Source organism: Phocoena phocoena, chromosome 2 (genome assembly GCF_963924675.1).
Source record: "Phocoena phocoena chromosome 2, mPhoPho1.1, whole genome shotgun sequence".
NCBI classification, from domain to species: domain Eukaryota; kingdom Metazoa; phylum Chordata; class Mammalia; order Artiodactyla; family Phocoenidae; genus Phocoena; species Phocoena phocoena.
Window position 1 is genome coordinate 132,630,307 of NC_089220.1, and position 13,206 is coordinate 132,643,512.

The following is a 13,206-nucleotide window of genomic DNA, read 5'->3' on the forward strand; positions in this document are numbered from 1 at the left end:
AGAATGACTCTTAAACCAACTAGGCTCACTCCTGAACCCTATGAATAAGATTAGCTCCCATGCATGAAGGAAGAGAGGATACCCGAACAAAATCAGGATTTTGTTAGAAGTAAGGAAATGAGAAATGGATGCTAAGGAAACAATCAACAATGTCTTCTATGCTGCAATGTTTCTATGCTACAGAAAAAGAATTCCTAACACACCTAAATCAAGTATAATCTGTCTTTTGCTGCCTTTTCCCCAACATGCAAACACAGAATTAGTTCTCTGAAACTCTGTCTCCAGATAATTCTGGGAGTGTCCAGGAAGCAACTCACATGAGTTTATAGGCAAGTCCAGCGAGTTACCAGTGGCATCTGCAGCTCTTTCCTGCTAGGTTCCAGGGGTCTGCTGTCCACTGCTGCCAGTTCTGCCAGGTAATCCTGTACCTGCCAGGCATGTCCACTTTCCTCCAGAGCCCATGTTCAGTGGCCAATTGCAACATGGGGAGAATGTTGCCTGTTCTATTTGGAAGACAACAAAGCAGTACAGCTTGACCCATAGTGTAACATCAGGATTTGTTAAGAGACATGACTTTCATATTTTATTTATCACATCCCCTGCCCCCTGGCTTAACCCAGGTGCTACATGTCCATAGAACACAGATATTATTCCTTGCAGGTCTAGTCATCTGAGTGACAAACTCTACACTGTGCTCATAATCACTTCCTCCTGAATTCAATAACCAAGGTTCTTTTCCTAATCACATTTGTCATTTCCGACTCCCTCTTCCTTTAAGGTAAGCTCTCCCGTAGGAGGCGCCTTAATCCTCTTGCAAATATACTTCTAACGCATCTCCTCACCGGCTTGTCAGGCATCCCAGGCATCTGTGGGCCCCAGTGATCCAGCTTCATTTTGTGCAGAGGCTCCTAAATTGAAATCTAGCCAAGAGCATCAACTAAGCGTAATTCCTTCTCTCCTCACCCCTCCTTTTGCAACCCAGTCATACTGGATCGCACCATCCACGGGGACAGGGAATGCCATCTCCACATGTACCTCCTACCCTCATACCATATATCCCCAAATTCTGAACTTCTCATATGCTGCTCTCTTTACTAGAACTCTCTTTTGCTGCCCAACTGTCTCACCTTGCAAATTCCTGTACATCAATCCAGACTCAGCTCTGTACCTCCCATAATTGACATGAGAAATAGACCTGCAGTGTTTGCCAACTTTAATTCAGTGGCTCTCAAGGCATTCAGTCTGGAAGATATCAGGCTACTAAGAGTCAAGGGGAACAAAAAAAGCACTGCCCTAAGGCCTACTCTACAACAGGCTTCCTGGGCATTTCCCAGCACAGACCACATCTCCAGGGTACTGACCCTGGCCAGCGTCTGCCAACTATAGTCAAAAGGCTACCCTTCCACATCTCTTAGCATCCTCAGGGTCCTACTGTCTGAGTTATCCAGCTCACCCTCCATTCCCAGAGCTGCCAAGCAGTCTCTCCATTGGCTCAGTGCATGGAATCAGATTGGGAGTATCTCTTAAATGAATTGGGCTTTTGTTCCTTCCAACCTGTGTTGAAATTTACAAGACTAAAACAAAGGCCCTCACTGTGCCCTGGTCCTGGCTCTGCTGGGACACTAATTACCCAGCAACAGCACATGTGGGAGAAAGTGGCCAACTCTGATTAAGGAGCCCCATGGGAGGGCACTGAAAACAATCTTTTCTTTTTCTTTCTAAAGTTGCCTTTGTTCCTATCACCAGCGGCCACTCTGCCTCCATGCTGCTGGGCATTTGTAGATACAAATGAGTTACCAGATGGACACCATGCTGGAGCAGGAGACCCTGGTGCACTGGGTGCCTGCCACGTGCTGAGGCCGTGCAAGATGCTCTTTGTACATGAGCACTGTTCCTGCAACGTCTCTGCAAAATAAGCATCATTATCCCCACATGAAAGACGAAGGATATAGAGCCCAGAGCTGCAAAATCCCAGCGAGACTCAGCTGGATTAAAACCCAGTTCTGGCTCAAAAGTCATGGCCTATGACTTCCAGAATAAACTAGAAAGGGTGGCTCTCCCCAATTCCTAGATCACAGCATTTTACTGCTGGGAAGGACCTTTCTAGAGATCAATATGTTCGGTCAAGGACCGAAACAGTGAGAGGGCTTGAACAAGAACACCCACCCATTGGACAGGTTGACTGGCACAGACATAGTCTTGAAATTTGAAGCTTCGCTTGCACTTTCCCATCTACTTTGCTCACCCATCATTGTCCTAAACTTCTTAAGAGCCTCTCATCACTGACAGCTGACCAGACTGATGATGAACAGGCAGGTTTAATTAATTCTGGGGTAGCTCACATCTCAGTGAATGCAGCCAAAAAACAAATATCAATTCTCCAGCTGCAGAAGAAAGAGTCTACGAATGAGTTTCAACTAGGGACATATGTAAGATCATACGTATGGGGGGACAATAGCCATCATTTTTTTTCCAGCTGGAGTCACTTCAGAGTAAGCCCTGGAGATCCTAACATACTCCCACTGAATATAAGGGACTGAGCAATGCACAGCTGGAGTTAAGAAGGTTTGGTGTCCGAGGCCTCGTGGTCACAGCAAGGTGCCTGCTTAGGTTCTCACCATCAGCCCAGCAGTGTGGTGAGTTGGGGTCTGACACAGAGAGTTCACGTATATAGAAACACAATTAAGACCCTTGCAGTCGGAAGGGGAAAGCCTGGAGGGAAGACCTGAACCACAATAAAGTAAACAAGGACTAGCCCTCTTCCCCAAGACTAAGGAAATCGGGTTGAATGGATGAAAATCTGGCAGTAAGCCAAATTAGCTGTGCCTTGAGTGTGGAATCTCTCCCTGTTACATTTTCATGGAAAGGGTACCCAAGGTACCAAGCAAGCAGATTCGATAGGGACAGCTCTTTCTTCTCCCCCAGTGATGAACATTGGGGAGGTAGGCAAGGTGGCTCTGAGTGGGGGAGGGTGACCCTTCCCAAGACTAGTGGCAGAGAATTAAACCATCTGTACGAGAGGTTAGAAATGCTGAGGTCAAATTTTAGTAAACTCTCCATGGGAATAAAATATGGCATAGGTGGATTTTTTTTTTAATCCATTAAGGGCAAGATAAATGGACTTTTCTTTTATGCATTAAGGGCAAGATGATAAGTGATAAAGGTCTTAAGTTGTCTTAAACAACGCTGAGCTTAAATATCGATCAGAATGGAAAGAGTGACAACATTTAAATCTGTTCAATTCAGTTAAGCTTTGGGACTTAAAGTTCACGCAGTGTCAAACTGTTCGGACTTAAATTTTGATTCCAAGCACTTACAAGAGTCCCGCCTTTAGGTCGGGACCTAAGACCCCAGAGTCTCAGCTTCAGCCACCACATAAGTCACAGCATATCATTGGAGTAAGGTACCAGGACCGGCAGTGTTTAGGGCACTGTGGTTGCTACTCTAAACATTCTCCATGTTCATCTCATTTAAGCTTCATGACAACTCTATGAGTTAGTGACTCCTGTCTCTCTCTCTCTCTCACACACACACACACACACACACACACACACACACACACTGCACAGGAAAGGAGACAGAGACATGCCATGCCCACCATCACCCAATGGCAAACAGTAGAGCCAGGATTTGAACCCAGGCATATTAACCACAAATCCTGTGTCTCACCACCATCCCATTTTGTCATTCATATAAATGTTTACCCCAGTGCCTGGCACCTACCAAGCCCTCGGGAGCCTTCAGCTCCTGTGCTGTTCTGATAGTCCCAGAGATGTTAGAAATCATTGTCAAGCAAGGTCTCTCTACAAATTTTACTGGGACACTAAGAGCAGGGCTGTCCAGAGACTATCGGACTCACTGGATGGCAGCTGGGGGCCCCATCCAGCCATCAGATTTGGAGTCGTTGCTCTTCAAGCCAAGCCTCTGCAGCAGGGTAGACACGACACATAGAATGTGGAGGCCAACCAGAGCTACCAAGATGATTCTTTGAAGTCTTGGCTTGAGCTTGCAATCTTCATCTTAAAAATCAAGTTAGATTCTACCCAGAGTTGTCTTCCCGTGTTCCTAGGAAAGTGACATGTCTTCCGGCTGGGCCCCAGCTGGGCCCTCCCATAGACTCTCCCTTCTTTAAAATTCATAGGATCTCAGCTGGTGGCAATGACTTAGACGGGCATGTGCCATGGCCTGTGACTTTTGTACCCCTGGGTAGCCTCAGATGGTTTCAAGCGCTGACTCAGGCCTGGCAAGGAAGAGCAGACCGTGCGTGCATACCACAGCCGTGACTTCTTACACAGTGCCCACCACCAACACGCGCTTACACAATAAACATGTTTCACCAGGAGGCCCAGGTGCCTGCCAGCATTGTTACAAAAACGCATGGGAACCTGACTTCTGTGCCAGCCAACCAGGCCTGGATCCTGCTTTTCTAGACCTTCCAGCTGAATGTCACATCAGGGCTTTCCAAGTAGAATTTCTAAACCCACGAGACTGCGGGAAATGCTCACATCCTCAGACTCATCCCTTTTCAGCAGCACTCCTGACTCAGTAGGTACGAAGACACTGAGTAAGTATTCATTATAGGAATCTAAAATACAACACAAATGAACCTATCTGTGAAACAGAAACAGACTCATAGACATAGAAAACAGACTTGTCGTTGCCAAGGAGGTGGGGAGGTGGGGGAGGGAAAGACTGGGAGTTTGGGATTAGCAGATGCAAACTAGGATGTATAGGATGGATTAGAAACAAGGTCCTCCTGTATAGCACAGGGAACTATATTCAATATCCTGTGATAAACCATAATGGAAAAGAATATGAAAGAGAATATATATATGTAGGGACTTCCCTGGCAGTCTAGTGGTTAAGACTTCGCCTTCCAATGCAGGGGGTAAGGGTTCAATACTTGGTCAGGGAGCTAAGATCCCACATGCCTCACAGCCAAAAAACCAAAGTATAAAACAGGAGCAATATTGTAACAAATTCAATAAAGACTTTAAAAATGGTCCCCGTCAAAAAACAAATTTTTTAAAAAAGAATATATATGTATAACTGAGTCACTTCGCTGTACGGCAGAAATTAACACAACATTGTAAATCAACTATACTTCAATAAAAGAATTTTTTAAAGTATTTATTTTAATTTCTACTAGACTCATCTACCCTGTCCCCTGGAGTCACCCTCCTTTGCTCAGAACTATCTGTGCAGGATGAGAGGAAACTCTTGCCTGTGACTATCTGAAAGGCAACCCAGGGCCCAGGACTGAGGCCACGTGTCGCAAGACAAGACCTCCCACATTCATGATAGAGAGAATCAACTCAGTCTCAAAGAACCCATGACTCCTCCCTCCCCAAAGACGACTAGAACAAGCATGTTGCCTTATTCTCCGTGTGACGTGGAAGCAACCAGGAGAAACCTTATGGCTGACATGCACTGGGCCTTCTCTAGTACCACCCTCTTAACATTTGACAGCGATTACTCATCTTCACAACAACCCTATGAGAGAGACTGGAAGTTCGGAGTCGATCAGTAACGCATTATAACTTTTTCCATTTAAAATAATGAGAAATATATTTCTGATTAGCCTTTTTGTGCAGAACTTTAGATTTCAACTAAGAGATAACTGAAGTTTAGTGTGAGATGTCTGTATGTATTGTCAAATTGTGGGGAAAAAAAGTTTAAAAAGAAGTGTGTTCACCATTACCTTATGTTGTTTTTTGAAAAGCACATGTGGAATTGCACAGAGTACAAACGTGAAAAGTGGTAACATGACTTATAGATAGGTGGCTGGATTCCAAGTGGTTTTTATTTTCTTCCTTTTGTTTATCTGTTTTTTCTACAGGATAAAGGTTATAATATGGAAAAGGAAAGGGATAAAGTTTATTTTGTGGGTTTTCAGAGGGCAGGACTGTTGTATGGAGATAGCAGGGAGTAGTTCAGCTCATGTGAGAAAGAATTTTTACCATTAGGGCTGTAGGATAACGGGATGGGAGGAAGTGAGTCCACTTTCAAAAGACATGGCCAAGTAGAGGGTGGATGTCCACATATTGAAGATATTTTTGATTCTTACCAAGGAGAAACCCAGTGGAGTTTTTAACTCCAGTTCCCATCTTTAAAAACTCGGGAACCCAGTTTTTAAAAAGATGTTAAAAGATATTTATCTTGGGCTTCCCTGGTGGCACAGTGGTTGAGAGTCCGCCTGCTGATGCAGGGGACACGGGTTCGTGCCCTGGTCCGGGAAGATCCCGCATGCCGCGGAGCGGCTGGGCCCGTAAGCCGTGACCACTGGTCCTGTGCTTCCAGAGCCTGTGCTCTGCAACGGGAGAGGCCACAACGGTGAGAGGTCCGCATACCGAAAAAAAAAAAAAAGATATTTATCTTTTAAAGATGCAGTAGTTGAAGCCTAGTGATGATGATGTGGGAAAGAAGGGGAGAGGCGGAGGAAGGGGAGGTGAGGAAGTGGGAAGATGCAGGAGGGAGGGGGGCTGGGGCTTCTTCCGCATCCTTGTTCCCCGGGTGTAAAACCCACTGAACCGCTAAGGTTTCAGAGAGCCCTTTTGGAAAGCACAAAATTTTAGACCAGTGGTAAAAGCTTTGTTGCCTGTTGGTGCAGATTTCTCTCAGGATGCTGACACTCTGGTCTTTCCTTTTTTATTGAAGTATAGATGATTTACAATGTTGTGTTAGTTTCTGCTGTACAACAAAGTGATTCAGTTATACCTACATATACATTCTTTTTCATCTTCTTTTCCATTATGGTTTATTACAGGATATTGAATATAGTTCCCTGTGCTATACAGTAGGACCTTGTTGTTTATATATTTTGTGTATGGTAGTTTGTATCTGCTAATCCCAAACTTCTAATTTATCCCTCCCCCACCTCCTTTCCCCTTTGGTAGTTTGTTTCCTATGTCTGTGAGCCTGTTCCTGTTTCGTAAGTAAGTTCATTTGTGTCATAGTTTAGATTCCACATATAAGTGATATCATATGGTATTTGTCTTTCCCTTTCTGACTTACTTCATTTAGTATGATAATCTCTAAATCCATCCATGTTGCTGCAAATGGCATTATTTCATTCTTTTGCATGGTTGAGTAGTATTCCATCGTGTGTGTGTGTATATATATATATATATATATATATATATCTCACATCTTTTTTTTTTTTTATCTCACATCTTTTTATCCATTCATCTCTGACACTCTGTTCTTAAGAAGGCTTGTCCTTAACTCAAGAGGTGTCCTTCCTATGAAAGGCAGTGATAGTGGATGCATTTGTATATGTTCAAATCCTTTGTTCATCACTGCTTCAATAAAGTAGTATCAATATTTCTATGTACAAAGTCCATAGAAGACCATTAAAGAAGAAATTCAAAATAACCTCCAATCTACCTACCTAGAAATGGCCATTGCTACTGTATCTGGTGTATTGCCTTCCATTCATTTTGCAATACATTCATTTTCATAAAATTGAGCGTAAAATGTGTTCAGCTTTTCGTTATCACCTAATATTATGTTGTAAACGATTGTCGTATCAGTAAATATTTTTTGAAGATATAATACTTCCATGTAGTTTAGTATGTACTTTTTGATTTCTGATAACATCTTTTTCTTATGTTTATTAAATATTTTTATTTTTTCTACCATTATCTGTTAATATAATCTGACTATTTTCTATTTAAAGATGAGTTGTTTTTTTTCTTTTATTTACTGTGGTCTTGTCAATTTTATTGCAAATACTTTTTCAGCTTAGTGATAGCTTTTAAATTTGGTTTTGATTTTCAGACAATTAGCAAAAGCTAATTTATGAGCATTAAATCTATGAACAATTGTATTCATGATTTTTCCACTTCTTTCATGCCTTCAAATTTCTTCCACATGCCTGAAAAGTTACATATTTATTTCTCCTTCTTCCACTTTTTTTACTTCATTTTTTTACCTTTAACTTTTTTTATTGTTTTATTTGATTTTTTAACTCTTTTTCTATTCACAAAATTATTGCATTTTCAACTTATGAAATTTGAAAAATATAATCACTAAAACTCTATAATCTCACACATAGGGATAGCCACTGCTAACATTTTTCTTTATTTATTTGCAATTTTTATACTTTTATATATTTTTAATAAAATTGAGTTTATTTTATATATGCATATTTATGTACATATAGTTTGTATCATCCTTTTTGTTTAACATTACATAGTAAGTATATTGTTATGCTATTAAATAGTCTCCAAAATGTTTATTCATTGACTGCATAATATTTCATCCTAGGGACTACATGATATTCAACAAATTCCCAATTACTGAACTTTACTACAGATATGACTGAAATAAAAATACTTGTAGGTAAATCTTTGTCTCCTTATCCATCTGTCTACCTGTCTTATCTTTTCCCTGGAGAGATGCCAAGACATGGAATCTACAGGTCATAGAATTGAAATTTTTAGAGGTTTCCAATAAATATCACTCTTCAGAAGAGCTGAATTCTTTTCAATTCAGATCGGAAGTATGAAGGGACTTCCTCACCACACTCTCCCAAAATCAAGTGATTTTTAAAACTATCTTTGCCAGTATAACAAAAAAAGAAAGTAACATTTCATTTTAATTTGCATTGCTTGATTACTAATGCAGAGCAGAATATTTTTGCATCTAAATTTTGACTCCATCTGGAACTTATTTTGGTGTTTGTAATAAGGAGCAGCTCTGACTTGATTTTCTCACAAAGAACCAATACTATTTGTTGAAAGATTCCACCCATTTCCCAGTGTAAGATGTGCCCTTGTTTATACGCTAAGCTCTCATGTAGGTTTGAGCTTAATGACTAGTCATTCAGTCTATCACTAATAGGTCTACTGGTTTGATGATTGTAGCTTTATGCATTTTGCATATCTAGTCATGATTCTTTTATTCCTATCTCCTTCATATTCCTATCTCCTTCATATTCCTATCTCCTTCATAGCCCGTGTACTTTAGAGTTATTTTATGAAATTCCTCCAAAAAATAGTACATTGGGAATTGTTACTGAGATTTCTGAAGCTTGTAAATTAACTTGAATCAAATTAACATCTTTACATCATTAAGTCATAGAGAATGATGCATCTCCCATCCTTGAATCTTATTTAATAACTCTTAATAAAATTTGGGAGTTTGTATCATAAAGGTTCCACACATTTCTTGGTAGCATTATTCCTAGGTATTATGTGATTTTTCTTGCTAGTTTAATATAAGCGCTTTCTCTATTATGGTTTCCAACTGTTGTTTGACTGCTTATATACGGCAAAGCTATTAATTTTAGTAAATTTTATGGGAATACTCTTTTAAAATCATAAGTTAGTGTGTTGAGTTTTATCAATTATATTTCAGTTTTAATGGATACCATCAAGTTGTTTTGGCTTTAATGGCATGGCCAATCAGAAAATTTTCCTCACACAAAACTGTCTTTGAATTCTTTACGTAAACCCTAGTTTTTTTATATAACCTTCATGATTTCAAATTTTGCATCCACATCATGGAGCACGTGCCTTTATCCTATTTGTGCTATCAATGAAATTTTAAGATAAGGATTAAGCCAGCTTTGTAAAATTGGAATTTTTTTCCATGATTTTTTTTCAGCGTGGAAGTGACCTCTTTCTTAAAAGTTAAAAATAACAACAGAAATCTGTCTGGTCGTAGGATAAATTTTAGAATAAATTCTTTAACTATTTTTACATTTCTTTCATGTGCATTGACTTGTTTGAGGTTTTTATTCTTAGGTCAATTTTGAATTTTCCCAGCGAAACACTCACTTCATTGAAAGGTTCTATTTTTTCCATAACATTTATTCTCTTATATTTTAAAATCTACTTCAAATCTATGATTATAGCTGATTATTTTTTCTAAATTCGTTTTCTCTTTTTTTTGCTATTTAAAATATACGTTTAATCAAAATGCACAAACCAGTAAAAATAAAGGTGCACGTGATGCAAATGTAATTAAAGTGTTCTAATCTTATAGCATTACTGAGAGAGGAGAGAAAATTTGTTTAAATTTTAATAAATCTACGAGTCATTATTTTTATTGAAGTATAGTTGATTTACAATGTTGTGTTAGTTTCAGGTGTACAGCAAAATGATTCAGTTATACATATACATACATATATATTCTTTTTCACATTCTTTTCCATTATAGTCTATTACAAGGGATTGAATATAGCTCCCTGTGCCATACAGTAGGTTCTTGTTTTCTCTTTGTTCTTAAGTTTTCTAGAAATTCAGCCAGAAAACCTCTTCTTATGTCTGTTAGTCAGTTACACTGGGGGGGGGGGGGGGGTCTCTCCATTCTAAATCAGAATTTCTGATTCAATTAAAATTTCTTTTCTGCTGTTTGACTTGCATTCTTGTTGTTCTTTTACCTGTTTTCTTGAGATGACTTCACCATCCATTTATTTCTATTCTTTCTTTTTAAAAAATGAAATCATTTGCTATTATCACATTGCCTTTAAGGACAACTTTAGCCACATTTCATGTTTTTGATATAAGTATTCTCTTTTTATTAATTTCCAAACAAACTATTAAGAAAATGGGCTTGACTCCAGTTATAAAATAAAGAAGTCATGGGAATATAATATACAGCATAAGGAATATGGTCAATAATACTGTAGTAACTTTGTATGGAGACAGACAGTTACTAGACTTATTGTCATGATCATTTCATAATGTACGCAAATGTCAAATCACTATGGAGTACACCTAAAACTAACAAACTATTGCACATTAACTATATTTCAATTTTTTTTAAAAATGTGTTTGAGTTTTGGAGAGGTTTTTGGAATTTTACTGTTTTATTTCTTAAGTAATTAGATAGATATTTTCCAATTAATTTTAATTGGAAATTAAATTAATTTTTATTATTGGTTTCAATTTTTATAGCATCAGAGATAGAGAACATGGCCCGTACAATTTCCACAATAAATTGGGAAGCTGTTGATGTTTTCTTTGTGCAATATATCTTTTAATCTGACAAAGGCTGATAAAGATTGTTAAAAACATATACTACTTTACCATTAACCTCTTCTAGTGTAAACAACATTAGATTGAACATCTGATTGGAAGTAACACTGCCAGCCCTGATTCTGTTGTGCTGTTGGGTGCATGAAGCAGGGTGTGTAGGGGAAAAGCATCAACCTCTGAGTTCAGATTCTTCCTCGACCCCTGATTACTTGAGATTCTCTAAACCTCAACCTCCCTTCCTCTGAAATGGGGACGAAAATAACAACACATACCCCTAAGGACTGTTGAGAAATAATGCATGACAAGTGCCTAGAATACTAACCGAGATATTGTCCACACTCAAAAAGAACATGGGGCTTCCCTGGTGGCGCAGTGGTTGAGAGTCCGCCTGCCGATGCAGAGGACGCGGGTTCGTGCCCCGGTCCGGGAAGATCCCACATGCCGCGGAGCAGCTGAGCCCGTGAGCCATGGCTGCTGAGCCTGCGCGTCCGGAGCCTGTGCTCCGCAACGGGAGAGGCCACAACAGTGAGAGGCCCGCGTACTGCACAAAAAAAAAAAATAAAGAAATAAAAAGAACATGGCTTTCCTCCAGATCCCGTGCGGCCGCTGGAGCCGGCTGCTGCTGCGCCTGGGGAGTAGGAGTGTGCAGGGCCGCCGCCACCTGCTGTACCGCGCGGATTGCGGAACCTTAGTTCCTCGACCAGGGGACCAGGGATTGAACCCTGGTCCGGAAAAACCCTGTTGGAGGCTATGCGTCTGTGAACAAAGGAGAAGGGACAGCGGTGAGCATGTCAGCCCTGAACTGGAAGCGCTTCGTGTACGGAGGCCTGGCCTCCATCACAGCGGAGTGCGGTACTTTTCCAATTGATTTAACCAAGACACGGCTCCAGATTCAAGGCCGGAAGAATGATGCAAACTTTAAAGAAATCAGGTATCGAGGAATGTTGCATGTGTTAGTGAGGATAAGCAGAGAAGAAGGCCTGAAAACACTGTATTCAGGGATTGCTCCTGTGACGTCGCGCCAGGCTTCCTATGGCACCATCAAGATAGGCGTCTACCAGAGCTTGAAGCGGTTATTTGTCGAGCGCCCGGAAGATGAAACCCTTCTGATAAATGTCGTCTGTGGAATTCTCTCTGGAGTCATATCCTCAACCATTGCTAATCCAACTGATGCTTTGAAAATTCGGATGCAAGCACAAAATAGCACCCTTCAAGGAGGAATGATAGGCAACTTCATTCACATTTACCAGCAAGAGGGAACGAGAGGCCTTTGGAAGGGCGTGTCCCTTACTGCTCAGAGGGCCGCTATTGTTGTTGGTGTGGAGCTGCCCGTCTACGACCTAACCAAGAAGCATCTCATTCTCTCGGGCTTGATGGGAGACACTGTGTATAACCATTTCCGCTCAGGCTTCACCTGTGGGCTGGCGGGGGCCCTGGCCTCAAACCCTGTCGATATGGTGAGAACAAGTATGATGAATCAGAGTCCTTTGAGATGGCAGATGCCCTGGCTACTACACAGGTTCCCTGGATTGTTACAGACATGGAAGAATGAAGGGTTTTTTGCTCTATATAAAGGGTTTTGGCCAAATTGGTTGAGACTTGGTCCTTGGAATATTATTTTCTTTGTGACATATGAGCAGTTGAAGGACTTGGACAAGTCAAGACTGCATGAGACATCCCGCTGAAAATGCTCACGTCTGAAATAGCGAAGCTTCCTGTCTTTCCCACTGCTTCTCACTGCTTGGCCTGCCACAGATTCTGAGGTGTGAGCAACAGGTGAAGACTGGGTTAGCTCGGATTGCTGTGTCCTGGCATCGGACGCTCTGCACCAAATGTTTAATGGCATAGACTGTAACATCCAAACACTAGTCCTTACCATTCAAGTGCCCTTCGACATCAAAGATAACATGAAATGCATGTTTCTTGCTAAAGAAAACTTGCATGAAGATCAGAAACTGTGGACTGATTCCCTCAGGGGAGAATAACTCCTGATGCATCTCAGCTCGTAGCTGAGACTCCCAGACTGTTCGAAAGAAGCTCTTCGGAACCATGGAATGAATAGAGCCTCCAAGAGGGTGTTATTGCTTCTGAACTTCTAGGGGGGCTTTGGCTTCATGTCTGCTGAAGAAATTCACACATGGAGACCTGGTATACCCCAGGTATAAACAGTGCAGGATATAGATCCCTGGAATATTGCACTGCTTTCTGATTTCCAATTTTG

The 13,206-nt window shown here is 40.9% G+C and overlaps 1 pseudogene; it reads left to right on the top strand.

Annotated features, from left to right (window-relative positions):
* The first annotated feature begins 11,773 nt into the window (after positions 1-11,773).
* On the top strand, positions 11,774-12,670 carry LOC136118515 (kidney mitochondrial carrier protein 1-like; annotated as a pseudogene).
* The last annotated feature ends 536 nt before the right edge of the window (positions 12,671-13,206 follow it).